This window comes from Antechinus flavipes, chromosome 4 (assembly GCF_016432865.1).
Source record: "Antechinus flavipes isolate AdamAnt ecotype Samford, QLD, Australia chromosome 4, AdamAnt_v2, whole genome shotgun sequence".
NCBI lineage: Eukaryota > Metazoa > Chordata > Mammalia > Dasyuromorphia > Dasyuridae > Antechinus > Antechinus flavipes.
Window position 1 is genome coordinate 348,552,544 of NC_067401.1, and position 20,097 is coordinate 348,572,640.

Sequence of the window (20,097 nt, forward strand, 5' to 3'; positions counted from 1 at the left end):
TATGTGCAAGATGACAATCTAGTTTTCATAGTATAGCTCTATGGATCACCAAGTTTACTGCATTCAAATACCATTCTAATGCAGGCAAATCCTACATATGGTGTTTTATTTTCTTCTTTAACACAGAATATGGGAAAATGTCACTTTGTTCTGCTAAAGGATTATATAAGAGAACTGAATCAAAAAAGCCAGCATTCTACTTGGAAGGTTAAAGAATTTTTTCATACCAGTACAACTTAAAACAATAAAGAAAAACATAGATAATTAGTGGAGCTCTCTAACTTTTGATGAAGCTATAAAAACTAGAGTTTCTATAATTAGCTGTTATAACTAAATTCTGCAACAGTCTCATCACTGTCATATTTATTGAATCAGTTAGCATTTGTTAAGCATTTAATATGTGGTAAGATTAGAAATATAAAAGCAGAAATATCTGTTCTCAAGGAATCTACATTCTTAAGGCGTAAGTAACATAAAGAAAATTAATACAAAAGCTTAGAGGAGGGAGGGGACTAGCATTTTAAGGGACCAACAAAGGCTTCATATAGAAGTTTACACTTAAGTTGAGTCTTAGAGGAAACCAGGGTTCTCAAGAGGTAGGGTTGAAGGGTTGAAAAGGTAATGCATTTTATGTGTGAGGTAAAACCAAATGGAAAAGCATGGAAATGGGAGATAGAATGTCCTGTGTGCAGATTGAATAAAGATGGGTTGTAGGAGAACAATAAGGTGTAAGAAGATTGGAATGGTAGGAAGAGGCCAGGTTGTGAAGAGTACTGAGTGCAAAAGAGAAGAGTTCATGTCTGATTCTAGAGAAAAAATAGGAAGCTACTGAAGTTTATTGAGTAAGCGAGTTACATGATCAGATTTTCCTTTTAGGAGAATTACTTTGTTGATTATGTGACAGGGAAGACCTGAAGCAGAGACCAATCAAGTATTTGCTGCAATAGTCCACATGAGAAGTAATGAAAGGTAGAAAAGATAGAGATGTATTAGCATCCAAAGGACCCCAAATCTTCCTACAGACAACCTGGTAAATTCTAAAATTGCAGGAGTAAACAGTGATAAAAATTAAAGAAAGTAATTTTAAAAATCCATTTCATCCAGGACTACACACAAAAAAAATGCCAGAATCCTGAAGTAACCCTGAACAAATGCAAACCAGAGTAGTTGGAAAGTACAGTATGAAGCAACTCAGGTCTGTAGCCAGGGCATCCACACATTATTCAGCAAGAGAAAGGTTTTTAAGAGTATCCCCTCAGCTAGCTTACAGATGTCTCAAAGCTCCCTCCAAAAAAAGGGTTGCAAGTAGCATTCAGACATCTTATATTTGATGTGTGTCCAGGGAGCCTAAAACAGCAAGAGACAAAATATGGACAAGTCTACCAAAATTAGGACCAAAAAGAATCATTCAGTTAATATATAAGCAGAGTTTGACCAAAATACAAGAACCTGGTCTAAAAAGTAAGGCAGATAATATCGGAAAACAGAAATGCTAAACACAGTGAAAAAGTTCCTTGGGATGAGAGAATGTCAAAAGGGCAAGTCTGGAAGAAGAAAGAAACTCTACAGCAAATACAAATATAGCCTTAAAGAGGAAAAATGTCATGACCACAAAGAATTGCAAGAGTATGTGAAAGAAATGAGATATGAAATGTACAGGGGAAGAAGGAATGTCAAGGAGAATTGATATCCTAGAATAGACAAAAAATTTACATGAGCTAAATTGCCCTGAAAATTAGAGTGGACCAAAAAGACAACAATGACTTAAGTGAGATACAAGAAATAGTAAAAACAAAATTAAAAGATTGATCAAAAAGAAAAAATGTAAGGAATTTATTCTACTAAAAAAAAAAAAGTTAACTATGAAGTCAGATCAAAGAGAAGTAGTCTAAGAATTTAAAAGACTACCTGAAATTATGACCAAAAAAGCTCAGTATCTTAAATGGGATCATTGAAAGAGGTAAAAAAGACAGAGGATCTGGAAGTGTTTTTTTGTTGTTTTGATCATCTCTATAGGAAAATGGAAATGATGTTGTGGATTTCTACCTTGGAGAAGAAAAGAGGAGAAAGGGAAGCAAAATTACTGTCTCATATTATAAGGATGGATGGAGTTAAAGAGTATTTGGATATGGAGGGTATGTGTATGTGTGTACATTTCATGAACTTCACGTTCATCTCAAGGATTGTGGCATAGAAATACATTAAATTCAACAGAGAAATAGAAAAGGACAGTGAGGGGAGAAGAGGAAAGGCAGGCAGATAATGGATTAGTCAGAAGCAAAACAAACTCCAACCTCAGTGTTTAGAAGGTGAGGAGAGGTTTAAAAGAAAAAAATAAATATGAGTGAACCTGTGACCAGGGTGAGGCAAAGAGAAAGGACAATGGAGCTGAAGCAGATGCTTGTTTGTAGAATTAAAGAGTTAGGCAAAACTCTTACTCTTTTATCTTATTTATAAAGAAGGCATTGGAGACAGAAGAAAAAGTTAAAAAAAAAAAAAACAGGACACAATAGAGGAAAATGTAAAATTAATGGTAATGATTTTGATATGAATGAGATGAACTCATCCCTAAAATGGAAGCTGATTGAATTTTAAGTCATCATCCAATAATACATTTTTACAAGAAACACACTTGAAACATAAAGGTTCTTTTTTTTATTATTATTATAGATTTTTATTGACAAAACATATCATATTCATGTGTAATTTTTCAGTATTGATCTTTGCAAAAACTTTTCCCCTCCTTCCCCCATCCCCTCCCTTAGGTGGCAGGTAGTCCCATACATGTTAAATCTATTAAAGTATATAGTAAATACAATATATGTATACATATTTATACAGTTATCTTGCTGCACAAGAAAAATCAGATTTAGAAAGAAGGTAAAAATAACCTGGGAAGAAAAACAAAAATGCAAGTAAACAATAACAGAAAGAGTGTAAATGCTAGAAACATAAAGATTCTAAGAGACTTAAAATCAGGTACTGGAATTATGCTTCTGGAAACTCAAAAAAAATGAGAAGCAATTATGATTTCAGATAAGGCTTTGGCGAATATAGACATGATAAAACAAGATAAGCAGAAAAAATAAATTATGCCTGAAGCTATCGTATAACAAATCAATATCCTATATATAAATACACACATAAACTCACAAATGATATAGAATATATATAGTTAACTAAAAAGTTAATTAAAATTCAAGGAGAAAAAAACTAGTGAAACTAATTGGTTTATTCCTTTCAGAGAGACAAATTCAACAAAAAAGATTAGAAGTTAAGGATCTAAGTAGAACTTATTAGATATTGGATACAGTAGATCTATGGTGATTACTGAATGGAAAGAGAAAAAGTTTAAATACTTTCTATGACATAAAAATTTAACAAAAATGCAAAAAATTAATCTCATATTTTACTGATTACAATGTGATAAACTATAGTCAATGAAAAATCTTTGAAAAAAGAATTAATTTGAGATTAATTAAGCAAGCTTAAAGAAATGATAATTGAGGAACAAATCTTAGAAATAGAAAATTTCATGAAATAAAATTACAATTGTGAGATAATATGGGCTGCAGCTGAAACTCATTAGAGTGGTGGTGCCACACTCAAAAAGAAACAGATCCCTTGTGGGTCTGTATTGACTTAGAAAACCACAAATTAACAATACTTCTCCCATATTTAATTTTTATTTTGTTAAATATTTCTATTAACACTTTAATATGTTTCTGGATGACACTGCTACCTTAGAGGACATCTCTATCTCTAAAAATTAAGTAACAAAAGAAAAAGAAGAGCAAATAACTCAGTTGAGTGCACTTTTGAAAAATAGAGAAATAAGTCTTTCCCCACTTTAGGCCATCTTTTACTCAGCTATCATCTCCAGACATTTTCATTGGTGTTCTCTCATACCTAGTGTATACTCCTTCCATCATATATGAATCATGAATATTATCTTTTTTTACTGTAAATATTTTAATACTGGCGACATTGTACCTATTAATGAACATCAGGGTAACATTCTATTTATTGAACTAAGATGATATTATTAACATTTTATATCTAATGCCATTTTCATAGCTCTACTTGCTTAGATGAATCATCTACTCAATAAGCTTCATATTCCCTAGCTCTGCAAGTAACTTGTATCAGAGTAGTTTTCAATCTATCTAATTGTCTAAATTTCAAAATTCTGAGAAATAATAAAAGCGGGGTAGGAATGACTTGTAAGTATTTTGATAGCTCTATTAAAACACAAACTCTCCCATTCCAAATTATTAATGAAAATATATCTTGCTTTATAAAAAATCTAATATCTCTTGCTTTAAAGATTTCTCATTGTTCCCACAGATCCTTTTAAAAATAGGAAAACACTTTGTAAGGTCCAGGTAAACACTTAACTAAAATGTAGTTCATCTTGTAAGGTTTTTTTTTCCCTTGCATTTAATGTGTGTTTTCAATGTGTTTTGATTCTTATCTTACCTGGTCACACAGAAGCTTGCATATTTTCAGCTTCATAGATTCAAATATCAATTCTGAAAATAGAAACTTTGTGTGATCAGAGGAAAAGAGTATATTTCAAAATTTATAGCTAAATTTTTCCCTATCAGGCAGCAGCTGTCCAAATACGAACACTAATCCTTTATTATTGTACTTCTACAGAGTTGATTGAAATGCAATAGTTGGTACTTTTTTAAGTAAATGGTAATCTTACTATGTGGAGAATTTCCTAGGAAACTTAAGTTTGGATTAAGTTTAATGATGAGCACCTGATAAGTACTCTTAATAGTTGATCCTGGGTAATTGAATAAAATAAATTAAAAATAAAATGAATTTAATAAAATAAAATAAAAAATTACAAAGTAAAACACTAGCCTTTGTTCTATGTAGGCTCTTGGTTGTTGCCTGCAATCCTGATGTAACAAAAAGTTTAATAAAACTCATATCTTTTTTTAAAACCACAAGCATACAGTATTTGAAAGCTTTATCAAATTGTGAACTCCATAAGGTGATCCAATTGGGTTAGTAAATGAATAACCCAAAAAAATTATAGCCAACAATAAAATGTAAATAAATGAAAAACATCTGGATTGCCTGTTATATAATTAATTTAGTTCAGTATGAAATCATAAGAATAAAAGAAATCGTATGTGAACCCCTGTCCACCGAGCCATTGAGTAGTGAATACAGTGCTTATTGTCAGGAAGATATGGGTTCAAATCCTTCATCTGATGTTTACTAGCCACATGACCTTGAACAAGTCACTTTCCTTCTGGGCCTCAATTTCTTCATCTGTAAAATGAAGTTGGATTATTCCAAAATCAGTGATCCCTGTGTCTAAGACAGTATATTAGTTTGTTTATCAATATTGAATTTTCAGAAACTTCTAGAGACAGTAATCTTAACCAACTGGAGATTCTTCCTTATAATTATAAAGAATTATGAAAATTGTTCTCTCTCTACCATTTTTGCTAGCTTGACTTTTTCTGTGGAGATCTATTCCAAAGAGAAACAAATTAAATTAGCATTTGTTTCCCTTGTTCTAGTATATCCATGTATAAATGGGCAATCGGGGTGCCCAAAATTAATTTAAAATTTCCAGTAACATGTCTTAGTAGAGGCCTCATACACTGGAAATAGCACTAAGTTTGGATTCAAAAGAGTCTGGGTTAAAATTTCTTTGCTGTTTGCTTACCAATTGCTTACCAAATAAGTACAGAGATGGAGGGAAACTGGTAGCTAACTTTTTAATCCTATATGTTTTATTGTGTGTATTTAAAACACTTGTGAGAAAGTCTGTAACTTTTTTATACTTCCTCAAAAGGCTATGACAAAAAAAAAAAAGATTAAGAATTTCTGCTCTCTATATTTATTTCTTTAAAACTGTTATTAAGTGTTCTTACAGCCTTCATTTTTTCAGCCTAAATTCTTTTCTACTCAGTTCATCTTGTACTTGTTAAACAACTCTATGCAAAGCATATCAGGCATTGTGGATAAAGAGATAAATTTAAATAAACTTTCACAAGGAGTTTACTTTCTTCATTTAGGAAGATAAGTAAATACAAGATAATCATAATTCCCTTTCCCACAGTGCCAAGAGTTTTAAAAGGGGAATCTGAGAAAGGAATGAATTCCAAGGATGAGGAATTTTTTATACAAAAACACGAAGACCGAAAATGGAACACAAAATTCAGGGAACAGAAAAAAAGTCAGTTTGACCAGAACAGAATATATATAAAAAGATGGATTCATGTGAAATAGATGAGGAAGAGTATCCTGGAGACAAGATAGTAAATGGCTATAAAAGTGAAATGGGAAAATGTGTTTTATTAGCAAGACAGTGAAGATTCTTGAACCAGTGAAGTCATGTCAGACTCGCACGTCAAGAATATTGTTTTGGCAGGTTTGAAAAATAAATACTAATAATTTAACTTGCAGTAGTTCATACAGAAATTAAAGAGGTCCTAAAGTGGTATGAACAGAGAGATAGGAGATGTACAGTGCAGATGTTACAGAGGTAGAAATGACAAGACTTGTCAGTGAATTAGAAATTGGAGTGAAGATGAGTGGTATATTAAAGATGACTGGGATTATGAAGTCGGGTTACTAGAATGATGATATTGCCTTCAGTAGAAATAGGGAAGTTTAGATGACAGTGAATTTGGGAAAGAAGACAGTATGTTCTATTTTGGACATGTTGAATTTAAGATGTTAATGAAAGATTATGGTGTAGATGTCTAGCAGGTGGGTGCATGTTTCATCATTAATCCTTTAATATTGTGGTTGTTCATTGTATTATTCAGAGTTCCTAATTCTTTCAGAGTTGTCTTTATCATGTTGTTGTCATTATATAAATTGTTCTGGTTCTGTTCACTTCACTCTTAATCAGTTCTCACAAGTCTTCTCAGGTTTCTCTGGAATCATCTTCATCATTTCTTATAGCACAATAATATTATATTACATTTATATATCACTTGTAGGGAATGACTTAGTCGTTCTCTACTTTATAGGCATTCTCTTCATATTCCTATTCTTTTCACTTCAAAAAGAGCTATTTTCATACATCTTTATTTAGAATTTATTTTAGGTAGGATTCAGTCCCTCAATCTTCCTTTGCTCTAATTTCCCTTTTCTATTCTCCCATTTGCTTTCTATTTAACCATTGAGTGAAATGTATTTCTGTACCAAACTGTATATGTGTGCGAATTTGTGTATTTTTTTTCTCCTTTGACCAGTTTTGATGAGAATAAGGATCAAATGTCAGCTGTTCCCACCCAACCTCCTCCTCCTTGTTCATAAGAGCACTCAGATTGGTAGAATTTTCCCTGATTTTCTTCTAGCTTCCCTTCCAGTGTAATCCTATTCTTCTCTCCATTCTTAAGATCATAAGTCATAACAGAACTACTCCTAGGCCTTCAGTCTCCCTCTGTGACCCATTGTGAAGGGTAAATTAACTTATAAGGAGATTTGAGATTGGGTTGGGGTTTTTTGGTTGTTTTGTTTTGTTTTTAATGGGATTAGTTCAGAAATTAGAAATAAGGTTGAAGACAGATTTATCATGTGTTATATCTAATTGCAAATTGCTGTATAATACAATTTCCTTGTTGGAAACTTCACAAATTGATGCTCTCCATTTGTGAATTAGATAGCCCAAAGGCTTAATAATGATTTATGTAGTGAAATAGAAAGATGTTTTCTTAAATTTTATATTCTATTTACAAGTTACTAGCAGGATTAGTTGATATAGGGAAATCTTTGGAGATATGTTCATCCCTGTATTTTTTTTTCTGTTATTTGGCTTAGAAGTGTTATATAGCATACAGTTCTTAATCATCATTCATTTATATCACATGCTCTAGGACCAATCTAGGCTTGAGGTCTTTGAACGTGACTCGTATACTACTCCATCACTCTGCTTTCAGAATAACTAAGAAATTCTAGAGAGGTTATTGAATAGTCTAATTTATGTACCCCTACAAGTGGCTTCTTTCCTTTTCAATTAATATCGGCTAGTCAGCCAAAATTAAGAGGTGTACTTACAATGTTCAGTAAGAACAGTTGTCACAAAATAGCAGTCTCCCTGCCAAATGTCTCTCATATACTCTCCCACAAGAGAGAATCCTGGGGGAAATGGACCAAAGACTAGAAAATTCATATGACTCAGAGATAACTCATACCTCCTAGTTGCTGACAGTACTTTTCTTTGTGGGATACTAATAAAGGTCCTTTAACATTATTTATCTTCTCTGTTGGGATACTTCTAATGTCTTACAGCTACCTTATTTCATTTGTTTAGTTTGTCCTTGACTCCCAACACAAACACTGTAACTTGTTCCAGTTGGGTAGGATGTTGATAGAAAGTTCAAAATCCCAGGCTCTTTTGGTCAAAGGAGAAGAAATGAAGGTCAAGACCAGAATTCTCTGTCTTATTCCCAGAAGTTTGTCAAGAGGCTTCCTCTATGCTGGCAGATACTTAATTCTCTATGTTCTGAAGTGCTTTACTATTTCATTTATTTATCCATTCACTTATATATACATTTATGTATTTATTTTTTAAACGAATAGGGCATGACTAAGTTTCCTTAATCAAGCTAATGTACTTTCTGTGAGATATCATTTCACTTTATCTAATGGCTATGATGGATTTTGAAATTTTCAAGGGTTTTTCAAGCTTGGTTAAAAACCATGATGATTGATTGATACTAACTAGTTTACAACTAGTTCATACTTCTCACTTAGTCTTAATTTAAAAAGGTATCAGAGGTATAGCATTTTGTCACTTATTTTAGGAAAGATAGAATAATTTATGGACTCAGTCGACCCCACGCTTAGGAATATAAAATGTCATAATCATTAGGATAGAGGACTGGGTATTTTCTCTGATTCTCATGACCTCCCATATTTCTCCAAGGTTGAAATTATGCACAAGAAGTGAAACTATTTCAGCTATCTCAATGATCTAGACTACCAAGATATTCAATTGATGTAAAAACTCAGTGAACTAATTGTAGAGCCTGCTAATCCCTAACTCCTAATGCATCCATTCAGCAACCCCTTCCCCACTCACCAAGAAATGGACAGATATTCACAAGTCTGCTTATGGATTGCAACAGAACATAATGTTCTGCTTCCCAATTCTGGGAAAAATTTAAAGGCAGAAGCTCACTTATACTGTGACAGCAACAAAGCTGCTTTCTTAATGTAACGATGTTTGGTCAAAAAGCTGAGGAACATTGGAAACTGAAACAGTACACTTATATACTGTATCAAACCCAGCATCCATGTAGGGCCAGTTCTGTTCCTACAGAAATCACTTGGGGCAGAGACTAAGGCTGTTGAAATATGAATTGCCTAGTTGAAAATTTGACTTTAAGATTCTGTAACCTAAAAAAAAAAAAAAAAAAAGATTCTGTAACCTGGGAAAATAGTCTCAGAGGGAAAGAAATCAGAAAGTGAACAATAGATGATAATAAAAAAATTGTGAAAGACCTTAAGAGGAAGAAAAGTCAATTAAAGATTTTGGTCATAAGCAGATTAGCTAACTTTGAAGATATTAATAACAGAAGAAAATAGGATTTCCAGATAACCTAAAAGAGTACAGTCATCATTGAATAAATAATATTCATGATGAGGCAAAGGATCTTGTGATGTCCTAACCTATCATGGAACCACTGCAGTATGTTCCTGGATGGTTTCAAAAAGAAATAAGAATTCTGAAAATAGAAATTATGAACCTTATCAACAGAATAGAAAAATTTGAATCCACAGAAGCAAGTTTCTTCAAAGAAACAGAAAGAATAACTGAAATCAGATTCATAGAAATGAAAGACATTATGGAAGAAAAAAAGCAAAAAATCGATAAAAGTAAAAAAAAAATGATATCCATATAAACAAAATGTACTGATCTTTAAAATAGGATGCAGAAACAACTTAAAAATTACAGATCTCCAAGAAGAACACAAATCAGAACCTATTATAATACTAAAAAAGTTGTCCAGAGATTCTGAATGCAGAGAACGTAGTGTCAATCAAATGAGATAATCTTTGTAAAATTCTTAGCACAGTGCCTGGTACGTAGAAGGTACTTAATAAATGTCTGTTTTCCCTCCCTCCTTCCCTCCCTCCCTCCCTCTTCTCCCATCTGTTTTATCATTTTGAAAGAATCCACAATTGTCTTCTACACACACTCTCCAAATTCCAAGATAGTGTTAAATATGAGATTTCCATTAACAACAAATTAATCAAGCAATCAGAAGAAAGAGTTTCAAATATAATAAGAAAAGGAAATTATAAAAGAAAGGAAATTTGAGTAATTCAAGATTATTTTGAAACCACCAGAAATCATAGGAGGGAATGTAATAAGTTCCAAAGAGCAAAGAAATTCCTGAGGCAGTCTAACTTGAGCCTGAGAACTAATTTTTTAAAAGATGGACATTCAATGAAGAGACATTCAAAATATTTCTGGGGAGGGGAACAGACTTATACAAAATTATTTGTTTCTGAATCACTGCTTTATAACAGAAGTAACCTTATGTCATCCGACCTCTAGATAAATTTGCATGCATATATATGACTAAACTAGAAAAGGGGGAGAGCACATATATGAGGAGAGAGGAATTTGTGAAATACCCTAATAAAGTAAAAGGCTAACACTAAAGTAAAGCTGTGTGTGTGTGTGTGTGTGTGTGTGTGTAACTTCAGGAAGAAGAGAGCCTCTAGAATATGTGGGGAGACAAAAGGAAGAATTGAAACAAAAACAAAAGTAGAAATTTTGTTTTGGTGGTGAAAGGGAATTGTTAAGTCATTTCAATCATGTTCAACTTTTTATAATCTCTTTTTCTTGGCAAAGATACTAGTGTATTTTTCTGTTTCTTTCTCCAGCTCATTTTATAGATGAGGAAAATAAGGCAAACAAGATTAAATGTTTTGTTCAGGGTCCTTCAACCAGTAAGAGTTTGAGGCCAGATTTGAAGCCAGGTCTTACTGACTCGAGGCCAAGCACTGTATCCACTGTACCACTTAGCTGCCCAGGAAGAGAATACCTACCTTTGATCAGTGTTTCCATGAGGAAAGAGAGATGTTCTATATGGATATAATCTTCAAGAATAAAATGTTTAGAAGGATTACTTATCATGCCTTAAGACAAGGAGAATTAGAGGTCCTGGGGCAACCAACATGCAGAAGAGCCTGAGGGCATGGATGGGAATGGAATAGTGGGGAGATTGCATGGCAGATAGGGAAAAATAACCTTGGAGAGGGAAAAGGTTAATAATGAGGCACAACAACATGGAGAGGAGAATAGCTACTTTAGAAATATTGATTTCATGATAAATATTGACAATAAAGGAAAGAATAAATAAGTATAAGAACCAGGAATTGAAGAATAAAAGTGATGCTGGTGAAGGCAATCTGATATAGGTTATACACATACAATCATTTAAAATATATTTCCACATTATGTTATGAAAGAAGAATCAGAACAAAAAAGGAAAAACCATGAGAAAGAAAAAAAAACAAAAAAGTGAAAACAGTATGTATCAATCTGCATTCAGATTGTAGTTCTTTCTGTGTAGAAAGCATTTTCCATCATGTGTATTTTAGAATTGTCTTAGATCATTGTCTTGATGAAAAGAGCAAAATCTAACAAAGTTGATCATCTGCAGTGTTGCTATAACTGTGAATAATATTCTTCTGGTTCTTCTCACTTCACTCAGCATCAGTTCTTGTAAAGTCTTCCCAAGTTTTCACAACACCATCTTGCTCATTTCTTATACATTCATGTACATTATTATAATCATATAACCACTGTTTGTTCAGCCATTCTCCTATTGATGGGTATCCCTTCTATTTCAGTTCTTTGCCACCACCAAGAGAGCTGATATAAACATTTTTGAACGTGTTTTGCACATAATTTCATTTTTATGATCTCTTTGGGATACAGACCTACTGGAGGTGTTGCAGTGTCAAAGGGTGTATATAATTTTATAGCCTTTGGGGCACAGTTCTAAATTGTTTTCCAGAATGGTTGAATTAATTCACAACTCCAACAATGTGTTAACTATTCCAGTTTTCAGTCATTCTCTCTGACATTTATCGTTTTCCTTTTCTGCCATATTAGCCAATTTGATAGTTGTGAAATGGTACTTCAAATTTGTTGTAATTTGTATTTCTGTAATAAATTGCAATTTGGAGCATTTTTTTCATTTTTAATTATCTTAAACCTACCTGTTCATATTCTGTGACCATTTATGATTTGGGGAATGACTTGTATTCTTACCAATTTGACTCAGTTCTCCATATATTTTAGAAATGAGGCTTTTATCAGAAAAACTGGCTGTAAAAGTTGTTTCCCAGCTTTCTACTTCCCTTCTAATCTTGGTTGCATTGGGTTTGTACAAAAACTTTTAAATTTAATATAATCAAAATTACTCATCTTGTATTTCAAAATGTTCTCTATCTCTTAATTGATAATGAATTTTTCCTTTTTTCATTGATCAATAGATAAATTATTCCTTATTCTCCTAATTTGCTCATCTTTTTATGTCTAAGTCATGGACCCATTTTGACCTTATTTTGGTATAGGGTATAAGATGTTAGTCAGTGCCTAGTTTCTGTCATACTATTTTTCAGTTTTCTTAGCAATTTTTGTCAATAGTGAGTTCTTCCCAGAAGGTGGAATCTTTGGGTTTATCAACAGAAGATTATTATAGCCATTGACTATTGTTCTTGTGAATAGCATACTCCAGTGATACACCATTCTGTTTCTTAGCCAGTCAACTAGTTTTAATGATTGCCACTTCATAATATAGTTTTTAGATCTGCTACAGCTAGGCCCTCTTCTTTCCATTCCCTCCCATGACTTACCTTGATATTTTTGACCTTTTGTTGTTTCAGATGAATTTTGTTAGTTATTTTTTTTAGCTCTATACAATAATATTTTGGAAACTTCATATGGCACTAAATAAGTAAATTAATTTAGATAGAACTATTACGCTTCTTATATTCACTCAGCCTACTCATGAGCAATTGATATTTTTCTAATTATTTAGATCTACCTTTATTTTGTGAAGGCTGTTTTGTAATTATGTTTATATAGTTCCTGGGTTTGTCTTAGCAGGTAAACTCCCAAATATTTTATATGCAAAATAAATCCTTAAAAATGAAGAATGCTTCAGTAAAATAATGACTTGATTATAAAGGCAATAATAAAAAGGAAAATCCCATTCCAAATAACTTTGCAAACTGATGAATCATTCTACCAAAGCACCCAAAAGACTTATATGACTTCAAGTATGAATAGATCCTTAAAGAAATAATGATCCATTTAAATAGCTAGAAGTTATTCAGTGCTTGTAGCTGAACTTGCTCAAATAATAAAAATGACAATTGTACCAAAGTTGATTTTAATACTCTTATCAAAGTTTATTTTATAGAATTCAGTAAAATAATAACAATTCATTTAGAAAAAGAAAAGGTTTTTGACTATCAAAAAAAAATTATGAGAACAGGTAGGGATGAAAGGAGAATAGTACTTCAAGACTTCAGACTATATTGTAATGCAAGAATCATTAAAGCCATTTATTATGGTTTAAAAAATAGAGGAGTGGATTGGAATAAGAGTCAGTAGGCATTTATTAAGTGTCTACTGTATGCCAGGCACAGTATCAAGAATTAGGTACAATTAGGTATAATACTTAGGTACAAAGAAAAGGGTAAGACAGTTCCTGCCCTCAGGTAACTCACATTTCTGATGGAGAAATACAATATATAAAAAAAACTGAAAAGGAAGAAAAGATTACCCAACTTGGGGACAATATGAATTCCTGCAGCTAGGGTAGGAAATGTTTTAAGGAGGTTAGAATTTCAAAATTTGCTTCATTTTGCAGATTGATTAGTTTCTAGAGATTTTTTAAGTTCAGGAAAGTAGGCAGATGGAAAATAATTAGATGAATTCCTTGAGTCTTCTCTTTTTAAAGTGTAGGACCAGAGATGATATTGCTAGTATCCATGTTCTATTCTCTCCAGGCAGAGAGGAGGGATGATACCAAGGGGCAGCAGATTCTGAAGAGATATGAATTGTAGAGTTGATTTCATCTTGCAGAATGATGAGTTTCTGAAAATCTTCAGATCTAGGATAGTAGCCAAGTGAGAAAAGATGAAAAATCAATGAAACTGCTAGACAAAGGAGAATCAAAAGCAGTATTCCTGTGTTCAATAAATTGAACATACATACATTTTTTTTATTTAAAACTCCTGGAAAAACTAGAAAGCAGTCTGGTAGAAATTAGATTTAGACCAATATGATTAATACCACTATAATTAATATCATATTCCATGCTATGTTCTAAGTAAATATGTTATTAAAAATTAGAAGAGCAAGAGGTCATATCTCATAGCTATGGGTAGAAGATGTATTCTAAACAAATGAGAGGATAGAGTCAATTATAGAAGATAAAGTAGATAATCTTGATAACATGAAAATGAAAACTTTTGCACAAACAAAATTAATATATCTGGTATAAAAAAAGAAATGGTTAAAAGGGGAAAAAATCTTTGATATCTAAGATATGCAGATAATGTGAAACCAAAGGACATTCCCAAATTGATTAGTGGTCAAAGGATATGAATAAACACTTCTCATAAGAAGAGTTGCAAACTATTACCAACCTTATGAAAGAATGCCCTATGTCACAAATAACAAAACGAATGAAAATCCAAACTACTCAGAGATTCACGTCATCCTGCAAATTGACAAAATGATAAAAAATGACAGTGATCAGTGTTGGAGATTGGGTAAAATAGATTCACTAGTAGATTCACTAGTATATTGTTGCTGGAGCTATGAATCAGGAAAGCAATTTTGGAAGGCATTTTGAAATGATACAAATAAAGTGATTAAAATGTGTATATCCTTGACCAAAAGAGTCCTTTACAACATTTATAGGTATTAAGAAGAAAAGTCCCCAATCCACCAAAACCTTTGTAATAGTTGTAATAGCATTAAAAAATTAAAAAAAAATTAAAAAATTAAAAAATATATGGTGCCCAGTTTCTCATCTTTGAGCCCCATTCAGGACTTAGTGAAGTTAAAATTCCATAGGCTGGGATGAGAATTAATAAATTATCCTGCATTTTCTTCACATTATGCTTCTCTCTGGATTAATCTTATCAGATATCAACTTTGAGCTTTGGATTTTCTTATAAGAAACAGCCTTGATTTTTATAGGAATCATAGATTTTCTTGACCCTATGAATCTTCCCTCCCATCTGTGGCCACATTGTCAGTAGTTGTAAAGAAGAAACAGAACATAGGAAGTGAAACATTAGAAACTTATCCCAATAGAAGACTTCCAGGAGCCAAGGTGGCACAGTAAGCAGTGAATTGCTGTAATTCTCCCATATTCATCTCTGGGAAATCATAAAATAGTGCTACAAGATAGATCCTAGAGTGATGAAACCAGCAAAGGAAGAAGATGAAACAATATGTTAGCCCAGGAAACTTAGAGGATAAACAGGAGGGGTCTTTTTCATTTGACTAGGAGAGGCACAGTCCAGGACAGGCAGTTTCCTCATAAGCCAGCAGCTAGCCCCACCTCCTGAGCCCCTATGTGGTAGAGGGGATGATCACTAACACCAGGAGTCCTTGCGTCCCTTGGTATGGCCAGGGAACCACTATGGGCTTTCATGTAGCCCTGGGGTAGGCATGCCTCTTCTAGAAGCTCAGCTACCTTGGGGATACAGCATAACTCTGGGTAGGTGGGCATTTTTCAGCAGCCAGGCCTCCACATGCTTTGACGAAACCCTAAGTGAGTGTCCTTTAGATGCCAGACCACCATGTTCATTGGTACAACTAAGGGCAGGTGAGCATCCTCTAGGTGCTGGACCACCACGGGCTTCAGTGTAACTCCAGGGAAGAACATGAAACACTGTGGTAGGCCTCAGCATGTGCCAGTTACTACCAGTAGGATCTCAGCTTAGCAACAGGTAAGCTGTCAGACTTCTACAGCCTTCAGCAAAGCCAACCAGCCTCCATCCCAACCTCTCAGCACAGCATCAAACTTGAAGGCCCTTCTTGAGCCTTAGGGCAACATCAGTGCAGCACCAAGTAAACAGCCAAGCCACTGGCACAAGAAGTCTAAGACAGTACTCCTTCTGCCATGGGAGCAAAGCTCAATTTTAAAAGAAAAGTAAAAGGTCAAAAAAAAAATTTTTTTTTAAGAAAAGAAAAGGGAATCTGACCATAGAAAGTTATTATGGTAACTGGGAAGACCAAACAAGCTCAGAACAAGATAACGATGTTGAAACATCTGTGGGTAAAACCTCAAAGCAAGATGGTAAGTGAAGGAAGCCTAGAAAGAACTCATTGGAGAGCCCAAAAAGGAGCTTAAAAATCATATAAAAGAAGTAGAAGAAAAATTGGGAAAAGAAATGAGAGTGATGCAAGAGAATTATGGGAAAAAAGAGTCAACAGTTTGGAAAACTGCTTAAAAAGTAAAAGTGGCTATATAGAAAGGGAGATTTTAAAAATCCACTAAAGAAAACAATTTCTTAAAGAGTACAACGTGTCAAATGGCAAAGAAAGTACAAAAGCTACTTAAGAAAAACAACACCTAAAATTAGAATTGATCAAGTAGTAACTAATAACTCATCAAGAGTCATCAAGATTCTTCATCAAGAATCAAACAATTCAAAAGAATGAAAAAAAAATGGAAGAAAATATAAAATACCTCATGGGGAAAACAACTGACCTGGAAAATAGATCCAGGAGAAGCAATATCAGAATCAGTGGACTACTTGTAAACCATAATCAAAAGGAGGATCTGGACAGCATCTTTTTAAAAATTATCAGGGGAAAACTGTCCTGATATCTTGGAACCAGAGGGAAGAATAAATATTGAAAGAAGCCACTGATCATCTAAGGAAAGAGATTCCCCCCAAATACCAAGGACCATTATATCAGAATTTCTGAACTATCATCAGCTCAGGGGAAAAAATACTACAAGTAGCCAGAAAGAAAAAATTCAAATATCAGGAAGTTACAATCAGGACACAACAGGACTTGTCAGCTGCAACATTAAAGGACTAAAGGTCATGGAATATAGTACTTGGACTACAACAACAAGCAAAATTAAAAATAATGCATCAATGGGAAAAAATGGTCATTCAATGAAATAGAACAGTTTCAAGCTTTTATAAGGAGAAGACCAGAACTAAACCAAAAATTTGACTTCTAATATCAGGACCCCAAGAAAAGCATAAACAGATAAAAATGGAAAAGAAAATGTAAGAGATTCAGAAAAGCTACATTGTTTATATCGTACAGGAAGATGATATTTATAATTCTTAAAAATTGTATCACTAATAGTATAGCTAGAAGGAATATACATAGGGTATATGGGTATAAGGTGAAATTAAGTAAATGGCATCAAAAAAAAAAAAAAAAGGATGAGAAGAGTACACAAGTAAGGAAGAGATAGAATGAGGTAATTTATTTCACATGAAGAAGCTGCAAGACCTATTACAGTAAAGGGGAAGATGGAAGGGTTAGCAATGAGCAACATCACTTAAACCATACTCTCATCAATGTTGACTTGAAAAGAGAATAATATACACAATCAGTTGAATACATCCATTTATCTTACCCACCAAGGAGAAGTAAGAGAAAAGAACAAGTAAAGAGTAGAGGGTGAGTACTAACAGGAAGGAAAGGATGAAAGGAAAGAGAGAATAAACAGGAGGAAGAATAAGGGTGGAAGGAAGTACACAAGTAATAATTATAACTGTGAATGTGAATGGAATGAACTCTCCTCAAAAGCAGTAGATAGCAGAGTGGATCAAAAAACATAATCCTACACTATGTTTTTACAGGAAACATACTTGAAGCAGAAAGAAAAAAGATAGGGGACTAGAGCAGAATCCATTATGCTTCAGCTGAAATTAAAAAAAAAAAAAAAAAAAAAAAAAAGCAGGGGCAGCAGTCCTGATCTCAGATAAAATAAAAGCAAAAACAGATGTAATTAAAAGAGGTAAGGAAGAAAACTACATTTTTTTTTTTTTTGGAAACTACATCTTACTAAAAGTTATCATAGACAATGCTAAATATATATATCCTAAGTGGTATATCATCCAGATTTTTAAAGAAGTTGAGTAAGTTGTAGAAAGAAATAGACATCAAAACTATACTAGTAGGGAATCTCAACTGTTTGAACTCTCAGAACTCAATAAATTCAGTCCACAAAATAAACAGGAAACTGAGGAGGTAAATAGAATATTAGGTACCATAAGTAATTTAGAAGAGCAAAGAATAGTTTCTCTGTCAGATCTATGGGAAAAGGAAAAATTCATGACTACACAAGAGCTCAAGAATATTACAAAATGAAAAATAGATAATTTTGACTATATTAAATGAAAAAGGTTTTGTATGAACAAAACCAATGCAACCAAGATTAGAAGGGAAGCAAAAAGGTTGGAAACAATCTTAATGGTAAGGCCTTATTTCTCAAATATATAAAGAATTGAGGTAAATTTTTAAGAATACAAGGCATTCCCTACTTGATAAATGGTAAAAAAAAAAAAATATATATATATATATATGAACAGGCAGTTTTCAGATAAAGAAATCAAACATATCTATAGGCATATGAAGAAGTGCTCTGAATCACTTTTGATTAGAGAAGTTCAAATTAAAACAACTCTGGCATATCACTTCACACCTATCAGATTAGCTGATATGACAAAAAAGGAAAGTGATAAATGTTGAGAGGATATGAGAAAATTGAGACACTAATGCATTATTGGTGGAGTTGTGAACCTGTCCAACTATTCTGGAGATCAATTTGGAACTTTGCCCAAAGGACAAGCAACTCTTTGATTCTGTAGCACTACTGCTAACTAGGTCTGTAAGCTTTCCCTTTTTATGGGCCCTATCTGTGCAAAAACATTTATAGGAGTCCCTTTTCATGGTGGCAAAATATCAGAAACTGAGGGGATGCCCATTGGGAAATGGCTGACTAAACAATGGTACATGAATGCAATGTATTCTTGTACAATAAGAAATGAACAGGTAAAATTAAAAAAAAAAAAAAAAAAAAAAAAACAAACCTTGAAAAACTTGTACAAACTGATGCAAAGTGAAATGAGCAGAACCAGGAAAACATTGTATTCAGTATCAGCAACATTGTGAGATGATCATTTATGACTTGACTCGGCTCTTCTCAGTAACACAATGATCAAGGACAAATTCAAAGAATTCACAAAGGAGAATGCTATCCACTTCCAGATAAAGATGGACTCTGAATACAGATCAAAGTTTATTTTTTCACTGATTTTGTTCTTTTTTGTGTTTTTTTTCTTTTAATTGGTTTGTTTTTTCACAATTGTGATTAGTATGTAAATATATTTCACATGATAGCATATGTATAAACTACATCAAAATGCCTACCATCTTCTGACAAGGGGAGGGACGGGGGTGGGGGGGAATTGAAACTCAAAATCTTGTATGTTAAAATCAAGACTAATAGTTTTATAAAAAAAAAATAAAAATTTTCTTGGCATGTAACAGAGAAGAAATTAAAGCACTATTTAGAAATAAATAGGTAAATTAATTTATAGCAAGTAAATGAAGCAAAAAAAAAAAATTTGCTTCTAACTCTTCCCCTTCCATTTCAGTAAAAAGAAAGAAAATATCTGTCCCTTCTCATTACCTTGCCTTTCCCTCCTAGGGCCCTTCCCCAGGCAACAGAAGCTTGTACCATGAAGCTATGATAACTCTACTTTTGCTATTGGGGCTCTGGAGTGTACACATATGTACACACATAACACACACACATACACATTTACATGTACCTAGGATGTACATGTACCAGGTATGCACCAGGCACTGAGGTAGACCAAAGTTTAAAATCTCTTAATTCCTGACCTAAAGTACACCCATTCTCTTGTTTATGGTTGTCAACAAAAAGATACTCTTGAAACCAAATTTTAAATTATAAATATACTGGACCATAACACTGTAGATACATTATTGATTAAATAAGGTTTTATGAAAAGATCTGGGAAACAGACCCCTTTGCTTAATAAAATAATGAACTTTTATAATAT

General features: G+C 33.1%; 1 protein-coding gene across 2 annotated transcripts in view; it reads left to right on the forward strand.

Annotated features, from left to right (window-relative positions):
• Nucleotides 1-20,097, forward strand: part of TULP4 (TUB like protein 4) — a 247,562-nt gene that overhangs the window by 194,235 nt on the left and 33,230 nt on the right. The window lies entirely within an intron of this gene.